Source organism: Capsicum annuum, chromosome 9 (assembly GCF_002878395.1).
Source record: "Capsicum annuum cultivar UCD-10X-F1 chromosome 9, UCD10Xv1.1, whole genome shotgun sequence".
NCBI classification, from domain to species: domain Eukaryota; kingdom Viridiplantae; phylum Streptophyta; class Magnoliopsida; order Solanales; family Solanaceae; genus Capsicum; species Capsicum annuum.
Window position 1 is genome coordinate 214,497,683 of NC_061119.1, and position 14,146 is coordinate 214,511,828.

Genomic DNA, 14,146 nt, shown 5'->3' on the forward strand with positions numbered 1-14,146 from the left:
ATGGCTCAGATATGTGACTTGCAAGTCAATGGTATGAAGATACCATATATATTTATTCCATAACAGAATATGTATTTATGCCATAAAATATTAGGTTTTCAGAGACTGTATGTTTTGATAGTGTTTTAAAAAGGGTCTTAAAGAGAGTTAGGTGGTTACCCGGAGAAGGCGCAAGTTCAATAAACTCTTAGCCTGAAACCATATTTGCCGATACGGGTAGATTATTATTGTACGCTGGCGACGGCCATGTGGCGTAGTAGATTCAGAGATTCCGATACTTGCGGCACACTTGGGTTGGGGACTTCGCGGCCGAGTTATTGACAGTTTCCATATAGCCCATGGAATTTTTTAGATTTGTAGGGTATACCACCTAGTGCAGAAGTAACACAGATTTCTCAGAACTGAGATGATTTTTACAGAGTCTTTAAAATGCCCATGTGAATTCTTACTACATGATATACTTATGAACTGTTTTAAATTGCTCTCATATATGTTGATTTATAAATGATTATTTCGGATATGCTTTGCGTACAAGTACATCTGTATTGACTACCTCCCTCCTACCTCTCAAGTTCTGAGACTCAGTCTAGAGGTCCAGATAAGTAATTTAGACAGCTGATCAGATTGTGCAGTGGTTAGCCTTATCTATTCCAGAAGTCTTGTCTTCTCAGATTATGTCACTTATTTTAGTTTTGGTCTACTGGGGGGCCTTGTCACAGTTTCAAACAGTTGTCAGATTTCATGTAGTAGAGATTTCGCAGACTGAGTTGACCATATTTCCGTAGCAGATTAAGTTTCCGCATCTTCTTTATTATATGAATGTTGTACATGATTACCAGATAGAGAAGGGCATTCTGGGCCTTCATGGTTCGGTATGTCTTTCACGGCTAGGCCCTAGTTTGGGTTGAGACAAACTTGGTATCAAAGCACAGTTTATGGTCCCAAGGTATCTGTGAAATCGCGTCGGGTAGAGTTTTGTTTATGGGTGTGTAGTGCGCCACACTTACAAACAGAAGGCTACTAGGTATTTAAGAATGTTCCTCTTGTTCGTGATTTAGTTCGTGCTTTAGAGTCTAATCTCTCCCCTAATCAATAACCACTTGCTTTTCAAAAACCCAGCGATGCCTCAACATCGTATGAACATTAATGCTCAGGATGATGAAGTTCATCCTACCCATGGGATGCGGACCCGTAACAGAGCTCATACCCAAGAACCTGTTCCTACTTTGGGAGTACCTCCTATACCAACTAGTCCTCCTAGAGCTCACCGAATGGGGTCCAATCGCTCTCAGCCTCATGAAGAAGAGGTTTCTAATGCTGAATTTAGACAATCTATTCACATGCTTGCATAGCTAGTAGCTGCACAGACTCAGAGGTTGGAGGATACTTGGTCTGCGTCTATTACTTCTGAAGTTACTAGAGTGGGCCAGTTCATAAGAATAAACCCGCCCAAGTTATCTGGCGCTAAGGTAGAAGAGGACCCGCAGGAGTTCATAGACGAAATAGAGAAGATTTTCAAAGTAATGCATATTGATCAGGTAGAGCTTGTTGAGCTAGCAGTATACCGGCTAAAGGATGTAGCGGACCAATTGTACAACGAGTTGGAAGATACAAAGGGTGACAGTTTGGGATGAGTTTGTAGAAGCTTTGCTTGACCGATTCTTTCCTCTGGAGCTGAGGGAAGCTAAAGTAGAGGAATTCATGAACGTTAAGTAGGGTAAGATGAGTGTTCAAGAGTATACTTTAAAGTTTAGCCAGCTAGCCCGTTATGCTCCTGAGATGACGAGTAGTACGAGGGCCCAAATGAGGAAGTTTATTTTTGGCCTTTCAGATGATTTGGTGCTTGAGTGTCAGGGAGTTATGCTGAACAGGGATATAGACTTTGCTAGACTATTAGTCCATATGCAGCAAGTTAAGGAGAAGAAGAAGAAGATAGCCGAATCTAAGGAAAAGGACGGGCAGGCAAAGAGAGCCAGAGCATAGACCAGAGTCATAGACAACAACAGAGCAGTAATTGCGGCGGCAAATGGCTAAAGAAAAAGAATTGGGGTAATGCATAGTCGGCAGTAGTGCTCCAGTGTCCAGACCCACAGCTGAGCAGCACACCCAAAATTTTCAGTCTAGTCAGGGGCCGAGGATGTAAGATATGCAGTCACAGGGAAGTGTAGCCCAGACCTCTCGGTCCTATCCGCACTGTGGGAGATGCGGGAGGAATCATCCAGGGAGATGTCAGTTTGGCGCTTTGGTGTGTTATTTATGCTGCCAGCCAGGCCATATCCAGAGAGACTGTCCAGCAGCAAAGATTAATGTTGGAGGAGCCAAGCCGCAAGCGAATTCATCTGCGCCACCACCTCAGAAGGGTTCCACTTTAGCTGTTGGAAATGGTCGGAACCGGTTTTATGCTTTGACCAACCGCCAGGAGGTAGAGTCCTCACCAGATTTAGTCACCGACATGTTGCAAATCTTTTCTCGTGATGTGTATGTATTACTTGATCCCAGCTCTACCTTGTCTTATGTGACCCCATACGTGGCTGTTGGTTTTGGGTTTAAGCCTGAGGTAATTGCTGAACCTTTTCAGTTTCCACCCCAGTGGGAGATTCTGTAGTGTCAAGTAGGGTGTATAGAAATTGTATTGTGTCTATTTTTGGCTGGGATACTGAGGCAAATCTCATAGAACTTGATATGGTTGATTTGGATGCCTTCTTTGGGATGGAGCGGCTCCATTCGTGCTATGCCACCTTGAATTGTAGGACCCAAAGAGTCATTTTTCTTTTCTAAATGAGTCGGTGATAGAATAGGAGGGACATTCTCTAGCACCTAGAGGGCATTTCATATCTTATCTCAGGGACCGTAAACTTATTTCCAAAGATTTCTTGTATCATCTTATTCGGGTTAAAGATTCTAGTGTCGAAAGTCTCCCTCTTTAGTCTGTCCCCATAGTGAATAAATTCCCAAAAGTCTTTCCAGATGATCTCCCAGGAATACCACCTGATAGGGAGATAGATTTTGGTATTGATTTATTACCAGATACCCATCCTATTTCTATTCTGCCAAATAGGATGGCTCCTGCAGAGCTAAAAGAATTGAAAGAACAACTAGCACATCTTCTAGATAAAGGTTGTATCCACCCTAGTTTGTCTCCCTGGGGTGCACCTGTACCTTTCGTGCGAAAGAAAGATGGTTCCCTTCGTATGTGCATAGATTACCTCCAGTTGAATAAGGTCATGATTAAAAATAAATATCCCCTTCCTAGGATGGATGATCTTTTTTATCAACTTCAGGGTGCTAAATATTTTTTAAAGATAGACCTTCGTTCAGGATATCACCAGTTGAAAGTTAAAGAGTCAGATATTCCCAAAACAACTTTCCAAACCAGATACGGCCATTATGAATTGTTAGTCATGTCCTTCGGGTTGACTAACACCCCTGCAGCTTTCATGGATCTAATGAATAGGGTTTTCCATCAGTTTCTGGATCTGTTTGTCATTGTATTCATTGATGACATTTTTGTATATTCTAAGAGTGAGGAGGACCATGCCAATCTCCTCCGAATCATCTTTCAGACCCTTAAAGATCATAAATTGTATCCAAAATTTTCCAAGTGTGAATTTTGGTTGAAAGCTATTGCGTTCTTGCACCATATTGTGTCTAGTGAGGGGATTAAGGTTGATCCCTAAAAGATTGAGGTTGTGATAAAATGGCCCAGATCCATGAATCCAACCGATATTCGGAGCTTCTTGGGTTTGGCAGGTTATTATAGAAGATTCATTGATAGTTTTTCTTCCATAGCTGCACCAATTACTAAGTTGTCTCAGAAAAACGTAAAGTTTTTGTGGTCTGACTCTTGTGAGAATAGCTTTGAGAAGTTGAAAGACAAGTTGACTACTGCTTCTGTTTTGACTCTTTTGGAGGGTACAGAATGTTTTGTTGTATACTGTGATACGTCCCGTGTGGGACTTGGGTGTGTCCTTATGCAGCACGGTAAGGAACTACCCTACTCATGATTTGGGGTTAGCGGCTACGGTTTTTGCACTTAAGATCTAGCGGCACTATTTGTATGTGGTACATATTGATATATTTACTTACCACAAGAGTTTATAGTATGTTTTCTAGCAAAAATAATTGAATCTCAGGCAGAGGGGATGGTTGGAACTTTTAAAAGACTATGACATGAGCCTGTACTATCATGCGGGCACGGCGAATGTGGTAGCCGGCTCCCTCAGTAAGTTATCTATAGGCATTCTTTCTCATATGGGGAAAGAAAAGAGGGAGATGGTGAAGGATATTCACCGACTTGCAAATCTAGGAGTGCAAATTTTGTATTATGAGGATGGAGGAGTGGTTGTTCATGAGATAGCTAAATCTTCCCTTTGTGTCGAAGTTAAAGAAAACCAGGTTGAAGATCCCATCTCGATGCAGATCAAGAAAGATGTGGGTCAACAAAAGGTATTACCTTTTGAAATTGGTGGTGATGGTGTTTTGAGATACCAGGGTAGGTTGTGTGTGCTAGATGTAGATGGTTTGAGAAAGAGAATCCTTGATGAAGCTCACACGTCGAGGTATGTTGTTCACCCTGGCTCTACTAAGATGTATTAGGATTTGTAAACCATTTATTAGTGGAATAATATGAAACGTGATGTGGCTAACTATGTTGCCAAGTGTTTGAATTTTCAACAAGTTAAATTGGAACATTTAAGGCCAGGTGGTTCTTCTCAAGAGATAGCTTTGCCTTTGTGGAAGTGGGAGATGGTTAATATGGACTTCATTACAAGACTTCTGAGGTCCCAAAACTAGTATGATTCCATTTGGTTGATTGTAGATAGGTTGACCAAGTCAGCTCACTTTCTACCTGTTAGGAAAAATTATTCGGGAGAGGATTATGCCAAATTGTTCATTGCAGAAATAGTTCATTTGCATGGGGCACCTGTGTCCATCATATCTGACAAAGGTAAATAGTTTTCTTTATAGTTTTGGAGATTGTTTCAAAAGGGTTTAGGTACCCAAGTGAATTTGAGCATGACTTTCCACCCTCAGACAGATGGGCAAGTTGAGCGCACCATCTAGACCCTCGAGGATATGCTGAGGGCCTACGTGATTGATTTTAAAGGTAGTTGGGTAGAACACTTGCTATTGATAGAGTTCGCATATAATAATAGTTTCCATTCTAGTATTAAGATGACACCATTTTAGGCATTGTATAGGAGAAGATGTAGGTCACCAATAGGGTGGTATAAAGTAGGTAAGAGGCAGATATTTGGGCCTCATATGGTTCATCAGGCAATAGAGGATGTGAAAGTCATTAGAGAATGACTTAAGAAAGCTCAGAGTCATCAAAAGTCCTACGCCGATGTTAGGAGAAGAGATCTAGAGTTTGAGGTTGGAGATTGGGTGTTTATCATGGTTCTCCCATGAAGGGAGTCATGCGATTCAAGAAGAAAGGTAAGCTGAGTCCTCGCTATATAGGACCATATTATATTGTGAGAAGCATAGGTGGAATAACGTATGAGCCAATTAGTTTGGGGTCGGTTCATCTGGTATTTCATATATCTATGTTGAAGAAGTGTATTGGAGACCATTCTTTAGTATTTCCTGTCGAAGAAATCAAAGTGACATACTCCTTATCCTATGAAGAAGAGCCTGTAGAGATTTTGGATCGCCAATTTAGAAGATTGAGGAACAAACAGATAGCCTAAATTAAAGTGTTATGGAGAAACTAGAAAATTAAAGAAGCGACTTGGGAATCAGAAGTCGACATGAGAGTTAGATACCCAAACCTTTTTTATCCAATGGATGGAGAAATGGAAGGTACAATCCTTGCTTTATTCTTTTGATACCTTAGTATTCTTGAAATTATTCTTGTTTGTATCCCGCGTCAACATTAGGGGTCGAATGTTCCCAAAGGGAGGATATTGTAACGCCCTGAAGTTTTCTTAGCTAAATTCTATCCCTAAAAGATCAAGCCTTGGCTTCTAGACTGATTTATGCTTTTTCCCGGTGGAATCTATTATATTTAAACTTTTTATTTCGTAGATGACTGAATAAGCTTTCTGTCGATATAAGATTCGTCCAAATCAGACACTCGGTGAAGAAGTTATGGCTATTTTTTGTGCTAGTCGTAAAACATTGTCATTCTGGTGTTTAGTGCGTCACGGAGAATTGGAAATTCTCAAATTCCAGTGGGACCTAGAAATAGTGGAGTGTCATGGAGGATCCCAAACTCCCATTCGTCAATTTCCAGTGAGCCACCGCGATAGTGGCGCATCGCGGTGGCCTCTAAAATCGGGTTTCCAGTTTAATTTTTTCCAGCTTCGTTAAGAAGTTAAAAAGGATAATTTGGAATTTTTCCAAGCATCTTAAAATGTCCAAACAATAGATTAAGATCTCTACAAGTAGAATATATGACATTCTCAAGATTTTCCTCAAAACAAAAACCCTAGTTCATATACTTCTCCTCGAAGAAACTAAAGATTCAACCATGGGTTTTCAAAATTGACTGAAGATTTGGAATCCTCAAACCGTAGGCTTAAAAGATCATCCCTTATTCTTCGTAGTTGGGGTATGAGGGGTTTATCCTAAAAACTACATGGGCTTGAAATTTTTAAAGCATGATTTAAAGGTTTTGATGCATGTATTTTATGGGGGCTTTGAAAACTATATTATTGATTATGCATTTCGAAAGTTTCAATGCTACTATTGCTTTAGCCTTGTGGTCTTTTTTCCTAAATTGATTTACATATATATGTATATGTATGAATTTGAGATTTAAGATTGTTGAGAGCATAAATTATGAACACCCTCTCTTGTATTGAACTAACGATTATGGTTTTGTGATTTGAAAGATGTTTTTGTAATATCCTGGCATTTGAACATGATTTGGAATTGTTGAGAGGGTGTTTTTTGATACCAATATGTTCTTGTGTGTATGAGAAAGAATTGCATGTGTTTACATGAGGTTTTTTGATACCAATATGTTCTTGTGTGTATGAGAAAGAATTGCATGTGTTTACATGAGGTTTGAAAAAAAAAGATTCATTGAATTGAATTATTGAATTGCTGGTCTCAAAACTTGTGTTTTAAATACAGAGATTTATGATAGACTAATAATGGCTCAGAGATGTGACTTGCAAGTCAATGGTATGAAGATACCATATGTATTTATATCATAATAGATTATGTTTTTAGAGCATGTTTTCAGAGACTGTATATTTTAATAGATTTTTAAAAAAGGGCTTAAAGAGGGTTAGGTGGTTACCCGAAAAAGGCGCGAGTTCAAGCAACTTTTGGCCTAAAATCGTATTTGTCGATACGGGTAGATTATTATTGTACGTTGGCAACGGTTGTGTGGTGTAGTAGATTCAGAGTCTCTGACTCTTGCGGCACACTTGGGTTGGGGGCTTCACTGCTGAGTTAATGGCAGTTTCCATATAGACCCTGGAATTTTTTATAGTTGTAGGGTATACTACCTAGCGCAAAAGTAACACAGATTTCTCAGTTCTGAGACTCATTCTAGAGGTCCAGATAAGCAGTAGATAATTCAGACAGCTGATCAGATTTTGCAGTGGTGAGCCTTCTCTATTCCAGAAGGCTTGTCTTCTTTGATTATGTCACTTATTTCAGTTTTGACCTACTGGGGCCTTATCCCAGTTTCAGACAGTTGTTAGATTTCATGTAGTAGAGATTTCGCAGACTGAGTCAGATGTTATTTAGATGTAGTTGATTTATAGTTTCCATACTTATGTTGAATTTAGATTTGACCATGTTTCTGTAGCAGATTATGTTTCTGCATCTTCTTTATTATATGAATGTTGTGCATGATTACCAGATAGAGAAGGGAATTCCGGGCCTTCATGTACAATAGATGCACATTTATATGGGTCAAACATCTCGGCATTGAAGGACATATGAATAGGAATGAAATGTGATGACTTGGTCAACCGATCCACGATGACCCAAATACCTTCAGAACTATGAGAAGTATGAGGCAAACCACTAACAAAATCCATGATGATACTTGTTATCCAATCCTTTTCTAAATCCCGTGAATAGGGGAATGTCACGCCCCAAGCTGAGGCCCAAGACATTACACGCACCCGATACTACTGCCAGTATGAGCGAACGTTCTATCACAAAACATGAGAATACAACCAACATGAAAGAGTATAACTAAAACAATATGAGATTGAAATAAGATTTCTTAAAGGAAAAATACTATCATCAAGGTTTATTAACACCACTTAACTTTATACAATAATAACAGTCATGATAAAGAATAGAAATTAAAAAGTTTGTTTGACAACTATATCAACCTGTGAAGCCTCTAATAAGTTCTAATACTGAAAAGAAATAAAATACAAAACAAAGTCATCATATGTCATCCAGCCTCCTGGTAGGAAAGAGGCTCACCAATAGCAGAAGTTAGGAACCCTAATAAGGCACCTGACCACGGACTTGAGAGCCATAACCTACATCATGAAACTATGTAGAACCAAAGACGGTCAATATGTGGAATGTATTGGTATGTAAAACCATTGCAGAAGGGTAGTACAACAAGAGATCAGAAGTAACTACAAAATTTAGATTTACGTGAAGGAATCTGGAAAGGAACAAGAATGTAAACTAAATTTATAAGTGAATAAGCAAAGTAGATTTAAATTCCTTTTATTATTTGTGGGAGAAAGTAGTGAACCGTCATAAACCACCATGTGAGTGCATGGAGTCTGATCTTTGCCGGATCAGCTAAGCCATCCTATACCTTGCCAGGCATAGGATGTGACATGACATAATTTGCTAGCAAGTATCCATGGTTATCCCCTTTTCGGGACACATGAAAGAAAAGAGAGTATCCGACTAGCGGAATGATCTCTATCCTATGTCAGTAAACATAGTTTCGGGCATTTGTCGTCAACCTATGCCTTCACGGTCTGCTAACTAACTCCCTTATGCTCATGACATTGTCTTATTTATCTGATTAGTTATTGATCAAAATGTTCGTCTTGTTATGTTCATATTCATAGTTTAGCCTTTTTAGGCTCATGCTCGTGGTTTAGCCTTTTTAAGTTCATAATTATGTATAGCCACTTTAGGCTCATACCACCGTAATAGGTTCATATTCATGAGTTAACACTATCAATATTGGAGAGTTGTGATAGGTAATTTCATGGTTCGATATGATATAATTCATGTACATGATTGGAACCATTCTTGTAAAAATATTCATGTTCATATTATTATCTATTAGGTCAATGAGGATTCCTGGGAAGTTGGTATTATTATATTAAGACTTGCAAATTCATAATGTATTCATCACAGTGCAAAGATCTTTACGAATGTTATGGGAAGGTTACCTTCTTATGGATTATGGAACAAGAATTATACTTTTAAGAGTTTCATAAATTATATCTTATAACTTTAATAGAAACTAGTATACGTACCTGCGCGATGCGCGAATAACTTCAAAGAAAGAAATCCACCAACACTTTTATCATGTACAATCATTATCAAAATAACTGTTTTATTTCATATTGCATTATTAATTGTGGCTGATTTATACCCCATACAATTTATTGAAATCTCAGAATTTGAACCTCCTAAAATTAATCTGCATTCAAATGCCATAGGTATTATGTTTTGTCTCGAATATAATAAATACAAAACTATCTTGTAGATATCGCTTCCCAAATCATATCTCAACTTTTTTTTAATCAGGAAAAAATGATTAATTGGTGAAAGACATAAATTTTCAAAAAATTATCTTTCTTATATAATTTGATCGAAAACTGTTGCACATCGAATAAAGAAAACTCATTTATTGGCGATTGAAGTTTAATCAAAATAAAAGTCATAGTAGCAATGACTATTATACTAAAAACAACTATGAGAAAAGTAACACACGATAACTAATAAGGAAATTAAAATGAAACAAAAAAATTGGAAACAAATATGAAAATTATATAAACTATATAGATATAAGATGTAACTTAAGTAGTAATCCAAGTAAACACGGATTACTATTTCATATAGAATAACATTATTGAATCTCCAAAAATTAAGAAAACCAACCATAGAAGAACAAGTAGATGCAATCAAAATGTACCATAAATAAATTAAAAATATGGAAATGGCTGTATTTTAAAGATTTAAAAATTTTCTGACATAATAGTAGTGCTTCATGATTTTAATTATAGATTCAGTCTTATCAATCAAAATTATTCGGCCTATGCTTTCTTCAAGGATCATTCGATCAAGAAGATCTTTAAGTCTAACCCCAACCGATTGTTTAGAGTCACTATATTTCATGTACTTTGCAGCTATTCCAATCTTGTTGCTGCAGCTCCACCGTTATCTGAGTTCCAACCCCAAAAATCAACTTTTTACAGCCATTCTTGACCTCCTCAACACTATAAAGACATAAAACATGTGATTCTTTTAAAATGAGCTTGGAATTTGATTGAACACCCACAAGAACACAGAGGGAGAGTTGGAGAAATGCTCAATCTTGAAGGTGTTGTGAAAAAAAAAAAAACAGTGGCAAAGTATCATAGATGGTGCTAGCAATATGCGATTCACCAATTTCAGTGTCACTGAGAGGCATCATTCCCACTCTGAAAAAGTCATAGAACGCAACAATTACTTCTTCATAGCACAATACTACATATGCTTCATAAACTTAGGAATACACTTAAGAGAATACTGCAATTAAATGACTTAATAGAAAATTCTGCCTTCTGCCCTTACATAATACTAAAGTAAATTTTAATTTTAAATTACCTGAATTCCTTGTTCAGGTTATTTGGACGAGTTGTTACAACGTTTTCATCCCCATATTTTGACCTAAAATCATCTTAACACGCTCCAAAAAGACTATTGCAAATTGTCTTCCAACTGGCTCATCAACAACCACATAGTAAGCTGTAAATTGAATGATAGCATTAGCATAGGCAAGTCTATTAATCAGAAACTGTGCAAAATTGATATATAAGTAATAGTGCAAGAGAGCAGGAACCTATTCACAAGAATGAGACTAATCGGAACAACGTTTTCCTCAAAAGAGTAGCAGTTATTTCAATTTGATGGCAAGGCCCATACCAAGGCTTTGAAAGATGGGCTCATCAGTAGATCATTGATTACATAAACAGCTAAGAAAAATACAGATACTCAAAATTAGGTGACCTAAGAAATGCAATACTGCGTATTTGAGAACTCCTTCAATTACCACAAAAAAAGGATAAGTAGGTAAGTTGTAACCATCTTCAAAACTGTATTGTATTAAGAGAAAAGGGAGTATTGGAGAAAAATAAGCACCTTCCTACAACAACCTTTGAAGTTAAGTAAGCATGATCAATTTTCTGTTGTAATGCCTCCGACTTTCTATCTTCCACTATATGTATTCCTCTTATGAAAAACTAATTTTCATATAAAGAAGATAGTCAAAATTAGAGTTTGAGAGGACAAATGTTCCGATGTGCAGACTGAAGAAACATAGCAATGAAAGCATGTCGCCCATATCATGAGCAGGGCTGGCATTGCCCAGGTAGTTGTACAAAGCTATAGCTGCTGCATTGGAATATTGCTTCTAATTCATTCCAAATTCCAAGAACCCAAAAAAGGGATTTCCCAAATAAACAAAGAGTATAATCAAACGCATTACTGAATTGCAAAATCCAAAGTAAAATGTACAAAACCACAGGCTTACATTACAACAATTTCAACAAAGAACGATAAAATACTTGCCAAGAAATAAAATGCACAATACCTGAAAATTCTCACTATTTCTTTTTTTTGTTTGTTTGTTGAACTTCTTCTTTCGAATGCTTCTGCTATCCACAATTGGGTATAAAATCTATTACCTATTCGATTTTTGTGGCATAATTAAACAAATCTTATCTGCGTCTTCTTCAACATGTACAATAATAAAGTTTTGATGTCTATTACTATATAATACGTTCGATTTTTGAGGCATCATTAAGCAACACTTATCTGCTTCTTCTTCAACATGTAAAATAATAAAATTTTCGTTTCTATTACTATATAGTAAGTTCAACCGACAAAATAAGAGAAAGAATCTACCTTCAAACTGCAGCAATGTACTTGATTTATACTGGAAGACTTATTATTTTAAAATCAATCTGTAGATTCCTCCCTCAATTAGTAACATACTACTAAAGAACCTTCAAAATTTAAGAGCAAAACTTGATAAATTTACATCAGACTTAAATTTGACGCAACAATAGCAGCATATAACCATGTAAACTTGATAATAGACAAGGTAATATACATAACATAGTACAAACTAAATATATTTGGGAGAGGAAATCAGTAGTTTCTTGCTTACTTCCCTTTCTAGTATCACATATTTGATGAATTTATGAAAATCTACTCCATTAATGTGTTTTATTAACTTCATAATCTAATGAGATAGTCAAGAGATGAAAAGAGTTAACAGAGAAAAAATGTGTCTTAGAGGGAAAATGATTAAATTAGGCTGACAGAAGTCATTGCACCATCACAGAACCTCCCCATTACCAGTCGGGCTGGAATTTCCCGAGTGATAATACAGAGCAACAGCCACTGCATTGCCCTGTTGCTTCTGAAAATCAACCAATTTCTATCTTAGTTCCAAACTCCAAAAGTAACACCAAAAATGAATTACCAAAACACAAAATTCAAAGCTTTGAACCATCCTGATACACAGAATCAATCAAAGAATGTTTCCACTTATTTCATCGAATGATTGCAGTTCCATTTGGGAGAAATCAAACACACAGAGTGACTTTGAAATCCAATGACACATCCAACCATTCACAATGTACAAATGATTCTCTGAGAAAAATAATTTAACTAAAAAAAAATAACCAACAACATTGATGAATCATAACATCAAAGTCAATATTATAAAGTACAACAACGCATGCCTACAGACAACAATTTCTAACTTAGAAAGTATATAATCCACACAAAGAGAAAATTCAAACATACGTACCTGAATAATAGAATAACTGCGACAATTAAGGCGATCTTTGTCAAATTCAAACGTCTGGTTAATGCAAAGATAAGTGTTTTCCATCGCATTTTTTGAATTGTGATATTGCTGATGAACTGTGACAATTTTTTTAAAGGACGTCAGTATTTGGAGAATGTTGAAAGAGATTTGCATAATTGAAGTATTTTACCCTATATAAGGAGTTATATGGAAGTAGGACAGGTTTTGGATGATGAGATATAATAGGGGAAGTTATGGATAAGATGGAAGAGTAGTTGTGTACTAACAGTATGTTAAACTGCTGACTATATATTGTGATTTTTTTTTTTATAAAAAAGAAAGTTAAAAATGTTTTTTTTTTTTAAAAAAAAAAAAAAGTAACCCAATATTGAGGGAAATGTGCATCTGCTGAGATGCTGTCATGTTATCCAATATTTGAATTTGAACTTTAAATTAATACGGGATGTGCTACTTATGAGAAAGCTGTTATGACAGTTTTTAAAATTAACAATATTTTAAAAAGTATAAGTAATATGTCATAACTAACCTAACTAATTCCTTGTATAGTGTAAAGGGTAGCAATTATAACCAAGTAATATACCAAATTCAAGACAAAAAATTAAAATTCACAAATTAACTAATAATTTGAATTTGATATTTTAAAAACAACAAATGAATATAAAATTAACTGAAAGTTTGAATTCAAAATTTTTAAACCAACTGAATTAACAACTATTTCCTAACTAATTAACTAAACTGACATGTGTCAATATGTAATGCTTCCACGTGGCTTAATGGCTTGACTGAGATTTTGACATGGAAGATTGGTGACGTATGTCGTCATATGGCGAGGAACAAGATCATTTTACAGGCTGGTCATTTCCACTGTGACAGAGTCTGCCTAGAAATTGTTATTTGTGTTTAAAGAGACAGAGTAGTGGCAAAACGGCAAGCTTCCTTGAACGGCTTAAGAGAAATACCTTGAAGAAGATGCTGCTCTTACATACTGTGTAATTTATTTACTTAATAATGGAGTAGGATATATTTGAATTAGCGATGTAACAGTTTGTTCTCTTTTTGTTGTCTGAACGTTTCAGCAGGAGAACAAGTCTGTGCTGGTTCTTGTTTTGTAATTATGCAATTGGAAAAGAAAGTAAAGAAGCATAT

At 36.5% G+C, this 14,146-nt stretch overlaps 1 long non-coding RNA gene across 2 annotated transcripts; it reads right to left on the reverse strand.

Moving 5' to 3' along the window:
- Positions 1 to 9,973: 9,973 nt before the first annotated feature.
- LOC107841852 lies at positions 9,974 to 13,371 on the reverse strand. 2 transcript variants are annotated; one of them, XR_007044616.1, is made up of 3 exons: positions 12,980 to 13,251; positions 10,768 to 12,586; positions 9,974 to 10,601 (listed from the first exon to the last, which is right to left on the reverse strand). It is a non-coding gene; the product is annotated as an uncharacterized LOC107841852 (long non-coding RNA). The 2 variants fall into 2 exon arrangements; XR_007044615.1 differs by having other exon boundaries at positions 10,768 to 13,371.
- Between the last annotated feature and the right edge of the window lie 775 nt (positions 13,372 to 14,146).